This window comes from Myodes glareolus, chromosome 11, assembly GCF_982192425.1.
Source record: "Myodes glareolus chromosome 11, mMyoGla1.1, whole genome shotgun sequence".
Classification (NCBI taxonomy): domain Eukaryota; kingdom Metazoa; phylum Chordata; class Mammalia; order Rodentia; family Cricetidae; genus Myodes; species Myodes glareolus.
The window spans coordinates 40328042-40347495 of record NC_142036.1 but is presented as its reverse complement, the minus strand read 5'-3'; the positions used below and the strand labels follow the sequence as shown (position 1 = coordinate 40347495).

At 48.7% G+C, this 19454-nt stretch overlaps 1 long non-coding RNA gene across 1 annotated transcript; it reads left to right on the top strand.

Moving 5' to 3' along the window:
• Positions 1 to 9830, top strand: LOC148120477 (uncharacterized). The gene is made up of 2 exons (XR_015739330.1): positions 1 to 361; positions 7982 to 9830. It is a non-coding gene; the product is annotated as an uncharacterized LOC148120477 (long non-coding RNA).
• Positions 9831 to 19454: the final 9624 nt, after the last annotated feature.

Sequence of the window (19454 nt, the reverse complement as noted above, 5' to 3'; positions counted from 1 at the left end):
GCAACCATCTCAGAAGGACAAGGCAGAGAGAGGAGGGACCTCGCCCAAGGCCACAGACCTGTTAGGTAGTGGCAGGTGCTATTCTTGGCTCCTCTAGTGGATAACAGCTGGGCCTGAGCCTCCCTGGGAAAGGAAATGGTCTGAGCTTAATTTGTCTGCGATGAGACCTCAGCTGCCAGGGCATCGCGGCAGCAGGCAGAAGTGATGGCGCAGAGCCTCATGCCTTCACAGCACACACCGGGTCGCCAGCTCTCATGCCCGTCTATAGAGGAGAGCTTTGTGTTTCCTTATCTGTAACATGGGACAGTAGGACCCTAATCATTTTTATGGGGATGTTCTCAGGACCAAAGAAGGAATGGAGGTAAGTGAGCATTATCCTGCCCTCTGTTAGAGAGGCTACTTGGTATTTATCACAAAATTATTTGACTAGCTTTGAGTCTCTAAAGGTCAGCTGCAGAGTTTGCATTCTGACCAGGTCTTGTCGTGTGATGTGATAGAAGCCTGGGACCCAAGGCTCCTGGGCTCCCAGCTGTGTTGGGTTCATCATTCCCTCCCTGAATGTCCAGGATGAAGCAATTGAGTTGCTGTAGTCACAGCCTGAAAGACAGGTGAGACACATTTGCCATCACCAGAGAGGCAGGAACCAGAATGGGACGGTCAGGATGGCCAAAGGAAGCTTCCATCCTCTGCAGGTGGGACTCTGGGAGAGCACTGTCTATTGCGGTGCATTGACCTGTGGTGACAAAGCAGTTTTCACTCCTGAGACTGTTCTTGGGGGAAGCTCTGTCACAGGCTCCCCAAAACATCCAAGAATCACCACTGAGGGTGCTTGTGCTAAAATAAAACCAGGGGTTACCTAATCGCCGTGGATGTCAGGCTGGACAAATGATGGTGTTTCACAGAATCGCGTGTTAGTCCTTAGAATGAGCTCCTACTACCCCCATGGTTAGCCATCTATCCACTGGGATGAATCTCGGAAGCAGTGGGGAGCTGGAGGACATGGGAGCAGATACAGAAGGGTGGAATGTGTGGCATGTTTCTCAACACGTAAATGGATACGTTATTAAGGACACACGGAGATGGTAGCAGACAGAGCAGCAAATTCAAGAATGCTATAAATACCCAAACCAGGAGCTGGGGTTGGCGCGGGGTGGGCAGGAACCAGCAGGGGATTCTCCAAGGGTAAGTAGGACACCGGGTTTCAACTGTGCGTGTGACTGTTTCTTCGCTTTTAAGCATGACCATCAAATGTACAGTAACTCCAGATTCGCCAGAGGTGGGGTATGTGCTCAAGGGCACAGTTTATATTCCTTTTCCTCCTTTCTCTGGTTCAAGTTTCCTGATAAAAAGAGCAAATCCCAATTCAAATAGAAGGTTTGGGTTTTTCCCTCCCTATTATTTCCTTAGCAAACTCAGGAAATAAAAGCCACTCTGAAATTTCAACAGATTGCAACCCTTGGCTCTGACTTTATGCAACTTCAGTTGCATGCCTAGAGGGAAAGAGAAGCACTTCAGAGCGCGTGCGTCTAGTTGGCCTTGTCCTGGGGAGGACGCTCTGCGGGTATTACCCTGGAGAGATGCCTCTGCCCTGGCTCAGCAGCTCCTGATGCCTGAGCACTCGGGTGGCAGCTAAGGCGCATTCCAAGTTAATCCCTGCCCCCTCGATGCTCTCCTTCCCTGCTGACTCTGCAAACCAAGACTCCACTCTGCCCCTTCGGCAGGGAAAGAAGAGGGTGGGGGCAACCTTTGAAAGACAGAACTCAGTGGGTCCTCGTAGAAACCCACTCACTGCTTCTTGCTGTTGCTGTGACATTACACCGGGTGAAATGACTTCAAGCAACACATATTTCATTATCTCATAGCTCTGGATTCCAGAAGTGTGAGATGCTTCTCACTGGGCTAACGCTAAGGCATTGACAGGACTGTCCCTTCTGGAGACTCGGGAGAATCCATGTTTTTCTAAAATCACAGTCCGTCCTCTCCCATTCCAAAGCCAACAATAATAGCTACACATGTCCTTTCATGCCCAAGCCCCCAATGGTGACTCTTTTTCTTTTCACGTCTGTCTTTGTTTGGTGTGAGCGTACACGTTCATGTGTGTGGACAGAAGGAGGCCAGAGGTCTACACTGATGTCTCCCTCAGTCACTCTCTGTCTGACTCCTTGAGACTGGATGTCTCACCAAGGCTGAATCTCACCGTTCTGCTGGAGTTGCTGGCCTGCCAGCCCCCAGGATTCTCCTGTCTCCGCCTCCCAATGATGGATCACAGGCCTGTGTAGATGTGTCTGTCTTTTTATGTGGATGCTAAGGATTGAACCCAGGGCCTCCTGCTTGCACAACCCTGAGTTCACAAACTGAGCCACCTCCCTGGGCCCCTTCTACTGCCTTGTAAGGACCCTTGTGATGACATTGTCCTCACCGAGTGTTGACTGAGTTTTCTCTCCTGCCCGGGTCCCGCAGTCGTTAAGTCCCAAAGAAATCACCAGCGGTCTACATTAGTTATAAACTGATTGGCTCATTAGCTCAGGCTTCTTATTAACTCTTATAACTTATATTAGCCCATTATTCTTGTCTTTGTTAGCCATGTGGCTTGGTACCTTTTTCAGTGAGGCAGTTACATCTTGCTTGCTCTGTGGCCAGGTCAGGACTACAGACCAAGCTTTCTTCTTCCCAGAATTCTCCTGTTCTCATTTCCCGCCTCTATGTCCTGTCTGGTTGTCCCACCTATATTACCTGTCTGGCTACTGACCAATCAGTGTTTTATTAAAATACAATTGACAGGCTATAAACCATTGTCCCACAGCAACCGAGATAATCTAGGACACTCTCTTTGTTTTTAAGACTGGTTAGCAACCTTATCTTCAGCAGGGCACGGTGGCACATGCTTTTAATCCCAGCATTTGGGAGGCAGAGGCAGGCAGATCCCTGTAAATTCAAGGTCAGCCTGTTCTACAGAGTTCCAGAACAGCCAGGGCTACACAGAGAAACCCTGTCTCAAAAAACCAAAAATCAAACCAAACCAAACAAAAAATACCCACCTTACCTTCATGTGCAACGTTAGTTCCCCTGGCTGAAGACAACAGGTTCCAAGGACTAGAATGTGGCCCTCTCTGGACTGGCCACTATTCTGCCTGCGACCCAGGAAATGAAGACTTGGAGATCCTTAACTTGCTACCCGGCAAGATAGGCTACGTTCCCTGTGAGCTCCACAGATGTGTGGTGTACCTCCACCCACCTACTCCCAGTGCCTGGCATACAGATCTGTGAGACAAAACAAACACAGGAGCCTGGCCCAGCACAGAGATAAATGCACAGACCACCTAGCCACACCCATCCAGTCACAGAAGTGTATAGGCACAGGCACGTTAAATGCAAAATAGTGAGATCCTCCTCTTCTTCCTTTGTATTAAGTTCTGAAATTTTGAAACAAGCTTCTTTACCATACTGGCATACCTTGGTCATTTAGGACTGCCCAAGTTTGGTTAAAAGGGTGGCTAATTGAGCTGAATGCGCTGTTTCAGATTAAAAACTGCATGGGACAAGACCTGCCCAAAGCCAAGCCATTCAACATTCTTGCATGGGGCAGGGAAGGACTCAGCTAACTCCCTCCTCTAACTGAGGAGCCGTAACAGTTGCCTGGAAAGAAGAAAGTAATTTTTCTTTAGGAGTGTGGCCCCGGGAGGGTTGACCATGCCCCAGTGACTTCCCCACAGTCATGTGTGTATGGGCAGCACAAACTGGACTCAATAGATTATTTTTTATAGAAGGACTTAGAGTTGGGAGTAGGTGGGAAGTGGATCCAGGAGAAGTCAAAGGGGAGTAGAGGACTGCATTTGGTCAAAAGATGTTATAGGAATGTATGAAATTCATATGTAAACATTAGCTATTTTGAGAGACTTATTTCTTGCTAGGACAGCAAAATAATACACACACCTTAACTGATGCAAAGGACAGTACATACTGGGTGATCTGTTCTGGACACCCGCTGTGTTCGCATCCAGCCCTCTGACTCTGCTCTTTCTCACAGCCTACTCTGAGCAGGTGTGAGCATCTCCACACAGGCACAGCCAGATGGTGCCTCCTCCCGGGTGCAGGCCCTGAAAGTCCCACTTCCCACCCTGGAATTCATCTGTGCTATACACACACGACCTGGAAACTCAGGGCGTCGATGCTTCTAGAGCCGCCTGTGGTTACTGGCGGGGAGGAGAGTGTGTGGCTAGCACTCTTCCTTTTCATCCTCCAGATGCATGGTTCTGAGGCCTCTCCCACAGTCCCTGAGGTCTTACAGTAGGGTTAGAGAAGGCCTGTAGAAGGGGAGCTGTGGGGGGAGCTGCACGTGGGGGCGGGGAGGGGGTATTGGGGAAGGGAGTAAAAGAGGGGAGAGATGTGGAGGTGGCCTATAGAAGCAATTTGGTATTTGGTCCTGTGACACATGTACTGGTTGTCTCTCTTTCTCCTGGTCCTACTTGAGTCTTTACTGCCCCCTCTCCCCATGCTGACTAAGCACCAGAGCATAAGGCTTTGCGTCAAGGTGTGCTTCACAGGAGTCAAGCAAAGCCAGGTGCTGCTCGGACTGGACGGTGGAGTGAATAGCACCCGTGTGGAACACAGAAGCTTAAGTGAGGGCCAGCTTATTGGGGTTTCTGTCCTGCCCAGTACCCCACAGTCAGCAAGCCCCAAAGAAAATCACACAGAGGACTCCATAAGTTATAAGCTGATTGGCCCATTAGCTCAGGCTACTTATTAGCTCTTGTAACTTATGTTAGCCCATTATTTTTATCTATGTTAGCCACACGGCTCAGTACCTTTCACAGCTGGGCGGGTCACATCTTGCTTCTCGGTGGTCTGGGCAGGAATGGGGAGGGAGCTTTCTGCTTCCCAGAATACTCCTGTTCTCATCGCCCCACCTCTACTTCCTGTCTGGTTGACCTACCTATACTTCCTGCCTGGCCAATCAGCTTTTATTTAAAACATGATTGACAGAATACAGATAATTCTCCCGCACCAAGATAGTCTATGTGGAGCCAGGCATGACACTGGTGGAAAGGACACGTGTGCCACCTGAGTGCCCTGGAGGCCAGTCACAGACCTCGACTTGCTGGTTGGCGTTTGCCAACTGCTTTTGAAGTCAGCTGACTATAAACTTGGCAGGTGCTGTGAAAACCAGAGTCCACCTTGGTAGTGTTTTGTTGAAGGGACCCTTGTTTATATAGCTCCAGGGCACCCTGTGCTGAGAACTGGATCCAGAATCAGACTGTAAAGACAGCAGGCCTATCTGTGAATGAGTAGCCCTTGATGACTTTCCTTTCTTAAAAAACAAACAACAAAAAAGATGTATGTGTGTGTGTGTGTGTGTGTGTGTGTGTGTGTGTGTTTGTCTGTCTGTATGCCACAATATACTTGTGGAGGTCAGAGGACAGCCTGCAAGAATCCATTCTCTCATTCTACCATGTGGGTCCCAGGGATCGCATCCAGGTGGTCAGCCTTGGCTGCAAGCTCCCTTACCTACCAAGCCATCTCGCCAGTCCCCTAGATGAATTGTCTGACATCATATTTAGGGCCCTGAAAGAGAACATTCTAGGGCAACAAACCCTAACACCTGAAAGGGGCCATTTGGGTGACAGGATTATGAACCCCCAGAATCTGTTTGAATATTGTGGAGAAGCAGAGGCAGTCAGGCCACCTGCACAGGCTGCAGTGAAGCAGGCCGCCTGGTGTTTGTCCTCGGGCCACCTCTGCCACCCTTACCTCCGCGCGGACAATCAAGGCCATGCGTCAGCACAGGTCAGAGAAACACAGTCCCTGCTCACTTACTGGAGGAAGCCCAGGAGAAGACATGTGGGAACGGTTGCATCTCGGCAGGATTAAGCCGCGGTCTGGGAAAGTGGGAGCTTCACCTGTGCCTCAAGCATCAGCAGCATCAACATCTGGGATGTATCCGCTCCCCTGCCCGTGTAGCCGCTCTCAGTGGACAGAGAAGGTGGCCTGTAAGTGGAGTGGAAACATGCGGACAGTGTCTCCTCGGGGCGGTAGCGACAAGCCCAGAAGGTCCACCAAGAAGTAGACTTGTGAGATGGGAAGGGTTTAGGTGGAGGCACTACCGGCTTCCATACACACCCAAAAATCTGGGATGTTTGGAATCTCCAGCTCGGAGCCCCATTCCAGACCCCTCCCTCAGCTTTCTGAGCAGCATTTCCCATGGAGCTGCCCCATTCTAAACCACACTCAGTGCATCTAGCACTGGCCCCTCCCGTGACGCTGCCTTCTTCCAACTCCGCCCCTGCCAAAGCCTGCCAAAGCCAAAAGTCAGCCCCTCCGTGAGGCTGCTCAAGACCACGCCCATAGGCTACTTAAGACCTGATAGATGTGTTTGCCATGTGACACCTCTCGTACCCTCCTGAGTGTCGCCCAGGAGGGCTTTGCTCAGTTCAAACCTGGCTTTGTTAATTTGGTTTGATTGGCTTATTACATCAGCAGTAGTGGATTCCCACTTTGAAAACTTATCAGGAAGATCATCACCTGACAATGCTCCCTAGAGACCCAGAGGCACACCCCCCCCCTTTTCAGGTAGCAGGCACATTGTGATGAGGGATTGCAGAATCTCAGAGAAGGTTGGTACTGGGTTCACCATAGGGAAAGCTGCCCTGAGACTGGAGCTGCCTGGCATTGATGGTGATTGTGGAATTGCAGCATGGGAGAGGCCTGTTTGAGACATGAAGGGCATCATTGCATGGTGGGCATCAACGCTCTCCTCCGTGTCTGGATGGAAGTCAGCTCGCAGACCCAGAATGCAGTATGCAAGGCACTAGAGACTCTGCTGAAGAAATTCCTGCCTTCCGGACACTCTACAGCAGGGAAATGGATTTCTCAGCTCTTCTGAGGACTGTTGAATCCTACCATGCCCATTAATATAAAGGATGTGAGGTACTAACACAGAGTACCTGAGCTGGCCAGATTTATGTCAACTTGACCCAACTGGAGTCATTTTGGAAGAGGGAACCTCAATTGAGAAAATGCCCCCACTAGACAAGCCTGTAAGCAAGCCTATGGTGCGTTTTCTTGAACATTGATTGATGCGGGAGGGCCCAGATCACTGTGGGCAGTGCCACCCCTGGGCTGATGGTCCTGGTGTGACCGAGCAAGCCACAGAGAGCAAGCCAATAAGCAGCACCTCTCCACGGTCTCTGCATCAGTCCCTGCCTCCAGGTTCCTGCCTTGTTTGAGCTCCTACCCTCACTTCCCTCTCCGCTGGACAGCAGGGTAGAACCATAAGGTGATATAAACACTTTCCTCCTCAGGTTGCTTTGGGTCATGGTGTTGGTCACAGCCTGAAGGCTATGGCCTCTGTGGATGGTGTCACAGAGCTGGAAGGAGACTGGCTCTAGTCTGCCCCACAGTGGCTGCAGTAGTAAATTACAGTCACAACCTTCCTGTTGGCGTTTGCCTAAGGGGGAAGTGTGAATTTGCGATGGAGATGTTGAGGGCGGCAGAATCCTCACATTCGTTTTTGACACTCAATTGTGGCAGAAATTCATGCCGGCCTGGCGCCAGAGAGTTAGCAAGTAACCCTCACTAGCTGTGAACACCGCCGCCCCCCCCCCCCCACACACTTAGGTCGTACCTGGCCTAGCTCCGGAGTTAGCACATAGCCCTAATCCATCCTCTATGTTACAGTTACCTTTTGTTGCCGTATGTGAATCTTGTCTGAGAATTTCCCATGGATTCAAAGCCTGTGCAAACTGGGTTATGGGGAAACCTGGAAAACCGCAGTACCTCGTGAATCAGGTATTTGCACTTGGCATTGTATTTTTGAAAGCTTCATTTAGTTTGTTTTGAGATATGGACATCTACTAGCTAAAGTGTAAACACAGGGAAAAAATAAAAATACAAGAGGCAAAGGGAAAAAGCTTCAGTCCACAGAGGCTGAGCCCCCTGCGGCCAAAAGGCTAAATTTGCTCTCAAGGTGTCTTCTTCGTTTCAGGAACCCTGTGAACGCACACACCTGCGCCGCATTACCCGCGCCACTCAGTGACCTTTGATGGGAAAAGCTGAGCAGATGCATCTGAAACCGTTACACTCCCGATCCCCCATACACACACACGAGAAATCAGAAATGATAGATTGCACTCTGGGCAATACAGAGGGAAATCTGCTGCGAGAACTCAGAGAATGGAGGTGGGCGTGGTCCCCACCGGATCTCCGTGGGAGCCGCTTGTTTGGCCCCCGTGTAAGGTGCTTCGCAGAGGGTGATGGCAGACTACTCCGAACCTGGACCATTCCTGCCAGTGTGCTGCGTGTGTCGTCACCACAGCAGACAGTCCTGCTCAGTCACTCGGGCAATGCATTCTTCTTAGCTTCCATTAACGGGTAGGATACAAAGTAGCTCGCTTTAGTTGGTACCACGGCTTGGACGGTGGATGCCCTCCCCGCCCCCTGCAAAGACCCATGCCTTGGTGACTTGGTCCTCAGCTGGTGGTGCTGTTAGAATGTGGTTGGATTGTTAAGAAGTGTAGCTATGTAAGAGGAAGTTAGGTCACTATCGGTGTGCCCCTGAAGAGGATATTGGGACCCCAGGGACTTCCTCTCTCTCTCTTTGGGTTTCCTGGATGCCAGGAGGTGAATGGCTTCCTCTATCATGCATTTGGTGCCACGATACTCTAACTCATCACAGGTCCAAGGCAACAGGGCTAAGCGATTGGAACAGAAGCCTCAGAAAATAATGAGCTAAGATTATTCACGCTAATTGCAGGATTACCTCAGGTATTCTGTTGTAGTGATGGAAAGAGGACAATACAGGTGCAATTGTTTGCGAATCTACTAATTGGTAAATATGTTCTCAAGTTTCACCCATAGGGGAAAGGAGTCAAAATCTGCTCATTTTCGCACGGAAAAGGCAGAGGTGCTGGTTCACTGTCTATCTTGAGGGTTACTTTGACTCTCTCTTCCCCATCCTGGTATGACCCGTGGGAAGTTGGAGTCTCTTCACATTCCACAGGGTCCCGATGCTCCCATTGGATGGATGTCATCCTGCTGAGACCCACAGAGCTAGAAGTGGCAATCACTAGATGCCTCGTAAGCCACAGAGATGGTAGACAATGAGAAAGGAACCCGAGATGGATTTACTGGCCTGCCACATTGATGACACTCCCACTGGTCCATTGGTCTGACGTATCCCAAAGCATCACCTTCAAAATGAAGCACGAGTTCATATTGGCTGTTACACCTGCCACAGAGAAAGGGGCACAGGGTCTTCGCTGACCTGAATTTGGAGACACATACATAACATGTTAGGGATAGCGCTCTCACTAACCCACAGGTCAGGGCTTGGAAAGCTGCCAACTGTGAGACTGGTCTAGACTCATAGCTGCTCTTCCCCATCTAAAGAAACCCCAGAGCTGAACAAAGCTGCAGCGCATCTAGCGTCCTCTAGGTGGCTCCACTAACAGAGCCCAAGATGGTCCACACCACTACCCTACACCTGGTGCTGGGAAGTCCTTTGCTGTCAGTTACTCAGAGACACTCAGGGCAGATGGATCCACTCAAGCCTGATATGGCTTCCTCCTCCTCCTCCTTTGACTGGGAGGCTGGAGGAAACAGCAGGCCCCTCCCTCATGCTGGGGTATGAGCTCCCATGGAGAGGATGGGATCCCATGGGATTCTTATTCATTTGCTCTGCAAAGCTGGCCCCATCTCTCCATGAGCAGACCCCAAAACAGGTAAAGGGACAGTCGTCCTAGGAACAGTTCTGCACATGGGGACCTGGATTCAGACCTTCTGTGCTTTGCTATCTCTGTTAAATCTTTAATAAAAATTTTCCCTTTTTATTTTTATTTTATGTGTATGGATATTTTGCCTGCTTGCCTTGTCTGGGTACCACATATGTACAGTGCCTGCAAAGACCACAAGAGGGCGTCGTAGTCCCTAGGACTACGTGAGTTAATGTTAGACCTCTTACCTAGCACTTTGTAAGTCCTGGCCTTGATCCTCAGCATCACAGATGCACACGTGCACGCGCACACACACACATACACGTGTACACACGTGCAACTACAGCAAGGCCACGTGACTCCCTAATGCTCTAGGATGAACAAAAGATGGAACCTTCTGGGTTCTTGTGAGATTGATCATATTACTGAGGCATCCTATGGCTGGAGAAACAGAAGCTTGACCGAGAGACTTGCTCAGTCTCACACAACTATCTGCTAGGTTCAGTTCAACTAGTTGAGCTCTGTTAGGCTTTAGGTGTGGTGTATAGCCCTTTAGGCCTGGTTCCCAAAGCCGTCGGGTCTAGAGGTGGGACTTCATGAAGCAGTTGGATCGTGAGGATGACAGCTCCATCAGTGGGGTAACCTTCTGGTGGATTGTGGCAGAGACAGAGCGGTAGGGCTTAGATGGAGGAAGCAGGTCAGTGGGGACATGCCCTGGAAGATAAACCTTGTCCCTGTGCCCTTCCTGTCTCTCTTGCTTCCCAGCCACCATGAGGAAGAAGACCTCTGAAACTGTGCTCCAAAACCAAAACACTCCTCCTTTTAAGTTGCTTCTCTCGACTCTGAAAAGCTGGTACAAGTGTCTTCCAGGCGGGAGAGCAAGTATAGACCAAACAATCCTCATCTTCAGGGAGGCCACAGCTTCGTGGGCAATGGGCAGGCCTGTGTGATAAGGGCCAGGCTGCGGCGTGAGTTAGACAGCAAACCACATTCTTTTTCTAGGGAAACGAAACCTTCCTCCGACTGAGCAGCGGCAGTAGTAGGGATTTTTGTCCTTCTTTTTCGTGTGCCAACATTTCAATACTTTTACGGCAGTCCTGGTCTCGCTCCCCCATCGCCCTCTGGCCCAGGTGCCGTTCCTCAGCTATCCCGGAGCCGCTTCATCTAGGTGACCAGAAGTTGTCCCTGTCTCAGAAAACATTAATCTATGGTGCCATGAGAGTTGGTTGCAGAAGTTCAGCAGCCCTTCAGAAGAGAGACGGCTTGGCAAGCTGTCCACAGGCCTCAGCAGATTCACCCCCCTGTGGCCCCAAGTCCTTCTAGCCCTACTTTCTGCAGTATTTATAGCTCCAGTGGGAGGGGTAGGGTGCTTTAATTCTCTGCTTTTTTCTTCTTGAAATAAAGGCTCAGGCCACACTTGTACTAACTCAGCTTTGGATAATGCTGACTGCAAGACAATTCCAGGCTTGGGAATCTGAGTGGCTGTTTTCTCTGTGTTATTCAGAGTTGCTGAAAAGAACTCGTGTGTGTGTGTGTGTGTGTGTGTGTGTGTGTGTGTGCTGGTGGGAGCAGGATCTCATACTCCAGGCAGGCCTCCGGAATGCTATGCTAACTGCTAGGTGCTGGGGATTGAACCCGGGTCTTCTGGCATGCGAGACAAGCACCTTACAACCGAGCCATACACCCTGTTCAAAGGTCCTTCTGTGGAAAGCACAGCGCAGAGCAGCGGGAATCTTCTCTTGGATGCAGTCAGGTCCATGAACTGAGACTTTTGCATTCTTCCCACAGTCTAGTCTAGCCAGGCTCTAGAGCAGTGGTTCTCAACCTGTGGGTCTCGACCCCCTTTTGATAGCATATCAGATCTTTACATTACAATTCAAGCCAGGGTTGGAGTGGGGGTGGTGGCACATGCCTTTTAATCCCAGCACTATGGCGAATCTCTGTGAGTTCGAGGCCAGCCTGGTCTACAAGAGCTAGTTTCAGGACAGGCACCAAAGCTACACAGAAAAACTCCGTTTCGAAAACCAAAAACGAAAATTAAAAAGAAAGAAAAAAGAAAAGAAAGAAATATCTGCAAAAAGGCAGATCTTGATAGACTCATGGCCCAAATATCCAAAGAGCAACTCAAACTCAACAAGAAGAAAGTGAATGTAGGGTAGTGTTGGTGCACACATTTAATCCAGGAGCCCAGGAAGCAGAGGCAGGTGGATTTCAGTGAGCTCAAGGCCAGAGCTGGGTCTACACAGCAATCCCGTCTCAGAAATTCAAAAGGAAGGAGGAGGATGAAATGAACTTGCTGCAATCTGCCGGGGTCCCGAAAGCAACCAGTCCCAAACTGGGACAGCGCATGAGACCACTGGGCAGGAAGGTGGCTTGCCCCCAGCCAGCCATGTGGGCGGCTGGCTGATCCCCTGCGAGCCATGCTGTGGATCCCCGGTAGGCAGGGGGCAGCGGGTCCCGAGAGCAACCAGTCCCAGACAGGGCCAGGGCACGAGACCACGCGGCAGGTCTCCAAAGGTGGCTGGTCGCCTGCGGCTAGCCATGTGGGTGGTGGGCAGCCAAGGGGCAGACAGATAGGCACACCATGCAGAGTGAAGTTAGACATTTATTAGGTGAGTTATGGAGGGGAGGGGGAGAGAGGAGGAGAGGAGAGGGGAGAAGAGGGAAGAGGAGAGAGGAGAGAGGAGGAGAGGGAGAGAGAGAGAGAGAGAGAGAGAGAGAGAGAGAGAGAGAGAGAGAGAAGGAAGGAAGGGGAGAAAGCTGCCTCTTCAAGAGAGGGACAGGAAGAGAGAGAGCTCAGGCCAGAAGCTGAAGATAAGCCCACCTCAGCGGATGGGGGAGGGAGTGGGCGTGGCTTGTCTCTTAAAGAGACAGAACAATCATTACAGAGGAGGCAGTGGCAAACAATTACATTTTAGGGCAAAATGGCCAATAGGAGCCTCACTAAGAAAATATCCAGATGACAAGCACACATTTGTCAGGAAGGGATGTGCTGCTACGTGCTTCTGGGAGGGGGCTCAGATCCAAGCCACAGGTGTTATGAATAAGGCATGAAGTGGGAGCTTTAGCAGGTCCCATGGCGGGTGAAAGACAAATATGCCATGCAGACAGAGCTTGAGTGTGGAGTTTATTGAGAGAGGGCAAATAAAGGGGAGGGAAGAGAGAGATACAGAGGAGGGGGAGGAGAGAGAGAGAGAGGCAGAGACCTGCTTGCCTCTTAGGAAGAACAGCAGGAAGACAGCAGGAGTAGGCGGGGTTTGTCTCTTAAAGGGACCTTTGCACCTGTGTGCAGTCAGGGTACTGCTTGCCATTCGTAGAGGGGTGATGCACGGTGCCAGGTTCCCAAGGGGCAGGGGCAGGACCAAGATGTGCCTGGATGCTAACTTTTCTCCTTCTTTTTTTACTAAGAAGGTGAGGAGTTGGCCGGGCGGTGATGGCGTACACCTTTAATCCCAGCAATCGGGAGGATCTCTGTGAGTTCAAGGCCAGTCTGGTCTACAAGAGCTAGTTCCAGGACAGGCTCCAAAGATACAGAGAAACCCTGTCTAGAAAAAACAAAAGCAACAAAACAACAAACTGACAACAAAAAAGTGAGGAGTTAGGCGAGGCAGGTTAAGGGAATGAGGGTCTTGAGTTCTCATCTTCCTACTGACCTGGGAGACATCGACCATTGTTGGGGGAATCAGAAAAGGCTGGGGTACCGCCACATCCTGGGGTAGCTGGCTGTTTCACTGCTGTTCCGGCTCTATGGAACTGTCTGCTGCCTCTTAGACCCGGCAAGATGTTGGCAGAGGAGAGGACAAAGTAAGTTTAGGGGAAATGTTTTTCTTTAGGTCCTAGTAATTGAGGGGGAGGTTTAGGGTTTGAGAGTCTGTTAATTGAGGGAGGGGTACATCTAACCTGTCTGAGGTGAATCCTCCAAGGCAACTCCCTGGAACTTAAAGAACTCTTTGAGTTTGTGAAATCATAAGTTTTAGACACATTAGCATCTCCACTGTTTATAATCTGTACTGAAATTTATGTTGTATAAATGGCAGTATATTTATGCCAGAAATGATTGTGACAGATTTTTTTTTTTTTTTTTTTTTTTTTTTTTTTTTTTGCACAGTAAAAATCACCTTTTAAGTCTATAGGTAAAATGTCGATCTTGCAGTTAGGAGTGTAGTAGCACTCTGCCAGAGCTAGATTGCTTGTTGCAATTTTATTGATGAATGCTACGATTATGAACATTAGCATGAGAGAGAAATCTGAAAACTTGCATATGCACACTTTAAAACCCCTTCTTATACCCTGAAGCAGTCTTGGATCCTTGCATCTTAAGCTCTCGTGTCTTTACATAAATAAACCTAAAAGCACCTGTTCTTTTCCCATCATTATGACATCGCCTTAACACTCCAGAGAAATCTGCTTTGTGAGTTTTCTCTTTTTTGAGTCTGGTAATGAGCTAACTTGTGTCTAGACTTAGCCTTGGCTCCGGGAGCGCGAGGCCTGGGACCGGAATTTTACACAGAGAACTGAGAAGGCAGCTGACGAAGCTACCCAGTCGTCAAACTGCATCAGAGATCTTGAGAAGGGTTCACCTGGGTTAATGCTTAAAAAGATGGCAGAGACTTGATTGGCTGCCCTGACAGCCACGCCCCAGTCCTCTGTAGTTGTTGAGGGCAGTGATGTTCGGGCAGCGTCCAGCTTACAGCTAGCAGCATGGGGCCTGCCAGGCGTCAGAAGATCCTGTGGATTGGGAGTTTGTAGGACGACCAGCCTATCTTTCCCTGGGCCAGGAGGTGTCGATTCCAGTGTTCATTGTCTGAAGAGATCTTTGCAACAGATGAGGTGAAAGGCAGGTTTTCTCAGTGACTAGTGCTTTTGTTCATGAAGCAAGTTACGGGTGGAAGTTCTTCCATTCCCATCCATCTTCTTCTTCTTCTTTTTTTTTTTAACATTTATTTATTTATTTATTTATTTATTTATTTATTTATTTATTTATTATGTATACAGTATTCTGTCTGTGTGGATGCCTGCAGGCCAGAAGAGGGCACCAGACCTCATCACAGATGGCTGTGAGCCACCATGTGGTTGCTGGGAATTGAACTCAGGACCTTTGGAGGAGCAGGCAATGCTCTTAACCGCTGAGCCATCTCTCCAGCTCCCCATTCATCTTCTTTGGAGGAAATAGGGATTGCTGCCAGGAGCCAACCTGTCTCTCTGTTACAAAAAGCATTTGTAATTAAACATTTAAATGCCACATTCCCCAGATCTCTGAGCATTTTAGGGCTGTGTATTGGGTATATATGAGTTTATGACTACGGTATAGGATCTGCCTAGCGAGCTGGAATCCAAGCTGATAGGCTGTGAAGAAATACTTTACCCAGAGTCCTCCAGTTTGACTGTAACTGGTTTTAACTTAACAAGTCACATTTGTTTGAGAATGTTAGCTTTTGTTAACATGAAATAGATCTTTATAACCTTAATTTTTTTTAGCAGAATATAGGATATGTTTTACAGCAGAGTTAAATCACATTGTAACAGATCTAACCATATGTTTTTTATCATCATTTAAAAGCACATACCAGTTTAAAGTTTTTGAGACTTATTTTCTTAGTCTGAAAGGAGGCGTAATGACCAGAGCTCATTTGGACTGTTTAAAACATTTTTTTTCTTTAACAATGATTACATGTCACATACATGTAGTTGAATTTAAGCTGCATACACACATGCACATGCATATGCATATATTCACACAGGGTTAAGTCAAAAGTCACATGCGTACACACAGACATATAGTAAGCAGGAGTTGAGAAGAAGAAAGGCATGCGTGTTGAGTGAGAGAAAAATGGCTTTTCCACCTCTGACTTGCACGTGGTAGCAAGCAGACTGGGCATTTAAAGAGAGAGAAAGAAAGTAGATAAAGTCGTCAGTGGACGAGAAAGCAGATTCCTTGCAGGTGGAAGAGAACAGATCTGCTGCAGGTGGAGCGGACGGGTGGGTAGGTAGATGGGTAAGGGTCCCTGCAAGCTGGGAGGGTGAGCTAGAGAGCTAGATGGAAGGCGGGTGGGTGGGGTCCCTGTGTGATGTAGGTGCTTTGGCGGGAAAAGCATGCCACTATGCAAAACTGCCACATGCAGCAGAGTTAGCATCAGAGAAAAATTTAAAAGCATAGCTAATGGTGTAAAGGCAGCGGGTGACAGGTGGTGACATAACTGCTCTGGCTGTGGGGACAGGCTGCTGTGGTGCTGTTAGGCTAGGGGCAGAACGGTAGAGTCTGTGGCTCCTCCCTGTCGCAGTTGCCACCTGGGGTCAGGAGACTACCCTTAGTAAAAATGGCCGTTAAGACACTTGACCTGCCCTTAGCCAAGATGATGCCCGCCTACATATTTTAACTCTTTTCATCTACCCATCCACTGGCAGAAGTGATGCTGGCCAGGCAGTGGTGGTGCACACATTTATTTATTTATTTATTTATTTATTTATTTATTTATTTATTTATTTATGTGTTATGTATACAACATTCTGCCTGTATGTCTGCCTGAAGAGGGCACCAGGTCTCATTATAGATGGTTGTGAGTCACCATGTGGTTGCTGGGAATTGAACTCAGCACCTCTGAAAGAGCAGTGAGTGTTCTTAGCTACTGAGCCATCTCTCCCGCCCCTGGTGCATGACTTTAATCCCAGTACTTGGAAGATAGAAGCAAGGGGATTCCTGAGTTCAAGGCCAGCCTGCTATGGAACAATCTTTGTACACTATAAATACGCATTGCTCTCATTGTTAAGAAGAAGTTGATTGGCCCAAAGCTGGGCAGGAAGAAATTGGGTGACACAGAGAGAATACTGGGAGGAAGAAGGGCAGAGGGAAATGAGTCACCGGCCAGCCAGAGGGTAAGCAAGATATGCCAGAGAGGTAAATTCCATGAGCCTTGGGACAGCACATAGAGGAATAGAAATGGGCTCATTTACTATGTAAGAGCTAGCTAGTAGCAACTCTGAGGTATTGGCCAGTCATTTGTAATTAATATAAGTCTCAGCGTGTTTATTTAGGAGCAGCTGTCAGGATAGAAACTTCCATCTACACCCAGCCTGGTCTACAGACTGAGTTTCAGAATAGCCAGGGCTACATAGAGAAACCCTGTCTCTAAAAACCATAATAATAATAACAACAACAACAACAATAATAATTTCCCCAAAATTGAAGGGTCAGAGTAGAACTTGGTGGGTAGTGAATTTGCCTAACATGTGGAAAACACTGGGGTCAAACTTCAATATTAGAATAAAAGTAAAAGAAAGGAAAGAAGGAGGGAAGGGGAGAGGGGAGAGAGCAGGCATGAAGGAGAGAGAGAGAGAGAGAGAGAGAGAGAGAGAGAGAGAGAGAGAGAGAGCAGGCATGCAAGCTATCAAGCATGAAGATCCATGGAAGAAGCCTAGGTCTGTATCACTCCGTGGAAGACGCCAGTCTGGGAACACTCACTGGTATGCTGGCTAGTTTTATGTCAACCTGACATAATCTAGAGCAATCAGAGAGGAAGAAGCCTCAGTTGATTAGATGCCTCTGTAAGATCAGGCTGTAGGCAAGCCTATAGGGAATTTTCTTAATGAGTGATTGATGGGGCCGATCCAGCCCATTGTGAGTGGTACCATTCCTGGGAAGGTGGCCCTCAGAACACAGGCTGAGCAAGTCATGAGGACTAAAACAGTAAGCAGCACCCCTCCTGTGGTGAGCCCACAAGTATCACACAGTAAATGTACAGCTGACAGATCTAATAGGCAAATCCAAGGGAGTCTGGACACTCCATATGGAGAACCCAACTTGCGAAGCTTTAGAGACACCCTCTTTTGGATGGTCACTGTCAGATCTGTAGAAATCTTGTGAAATCATGACATGTATAAATCATTTGTTGCGCTAACTTCCTCCTGTACGGGCAGCTGTCTCTCTTTTTCCACACCGTGGAGCCCTGGTGTGAAAGCATATACTCAGTCAAACCTTCTCATAGTCAAAGCTACATAAAACTAGTCTCCCACAGGTATCCTACCGACAGGACTTCCAAAAGGAAAGGAGCCCTAAGCAGGAGGCACTGAGCAGAGAGACAGTGTGTCTGGGTGGCCCTGAGTTCTCTAGTAGCAGACGCAGGAAGGTGTGATCTACTGACCTTTTGCTCTAACCCAACAAGCTATTAATATTCTGTATTTACCCTTCACCTTGGTTTCAATTAGCATAAGATCATAGCCCAGGAAATTAACTGTTTATGCCTTTACCCCTAGAGACACAGGAAAAAGGTTTGAGCCACTAAACCAGCCTCAGAGAAGTCAATCCTCACCTGGGTGCTGACAGGCACCCTGTTGGAGTTACCAACACTGTGTTTCCAGCCACTGGGGAAGGAAGCGGAAATGCTCAGAAAGCGCAACGGCGCGGCTGCGTTTTTCTACAGTTATTAACCATAAACTTCTAGCTTAATTAGTTACTCTTAAGAAATGTAGTTAGTACATGTAAACTTCTTAGAAGTTTGTATTGATTCTTAATTAATCCTCCCAGCATCTGCCAGGGAGCTTCACAGCCCTGCCTCCTCTGAGACACAAGGCGCCTGCTTGCCAGATTTAACCAGTTTTTGTGATTGTGTGAAAGGCATGCTTGTTAACTGTCTATAGACTGGAAACCAGGTGGGGTGGGTAGAACAGCGAGGAGCAATGAGGAACAGCGAGAACAGTGAGAAACATCAAGAAAACTTGGAAGAGGGCATAAAAAAGAATAAATAAGGCATGGCATGATTAAAAAAAAGACTTCTGTGAGCTAATTTATTTCATTTTTACCCTCAGACCCTGTTAGTCAGATTTTTGCCTGCTATAGCAAGTCTTTCTGAACGCTTGAGAAGCTTAATGGGGTTTAAACCCCAAATAAACCTCGATGCCCTCCATAGCCTCTAAGAGGTTTCCTGCCCCCACAATAGGTTTCCCTGCTGATGCAGTAAGCCAGACCGAGCCAAGCTGAGAAAGTAGAAGAGCAGGTATTTGAGCAAAGCAACCCCCAGGCGAGTTCTCCTGTCGCAGAGACGGAGGGTGCCGGAGAAACTGCACCCACAAACACAAGCAGGGAGACTTTATAGGCTGTAGGCAGAGGGTGATGACGTGCTCCCTCCAAGCTGGGTTTGTGCCCAAGTTTGGTCAAAAGCTAAGCCTTTTTGTCGGGGATTTGGGCAGCTGGCAACCTCAGGGGAGGAAGCTGCAGTAACTGTGAAGATTGAAGGACTGGGTGTTTTGGCTCCTTTTCTTTATTTGGAGAGAGACTGGAATGTGCTTTTGTGATCTCACAGGGGCAAGCTGGGGGGTTCCAACTGCACAGCCTCTGTATCAGTTCCTGTTTCCAGGTTCCACCCCTGCTTGAGTTCCTGCCTAACTTCCTTCAGTGATGGGCTACAATGTGGAAGTGTAAGCCAAATACATCCTTTCCTCTCGAGCTTGCCTTTGGTCGTGGTGTTTGATTACAGCAGTAGTAGCCCTAACCAAGACACCGAGTGATTCCCGCTGTTGGATACTGGGGAAAGGGCCAAGCTATACTGAGAATAAGAAGCACAGAGGCCTCTTCAGCAAGATGGCTGAGTGATAGTGGCCACGTCCTTGGAACTGTCCTTGGTGAGGGTACGTCTCCTCCCTTTGCCTTTTGGAGGGATATTTCCGTCCCTGGTGCTTTTTGGAGACTCACATCCCCTACCCTTTACCCAGAATTCTTCATTTCTGTCTACTGTATTCTGTCTTCATTTCTGT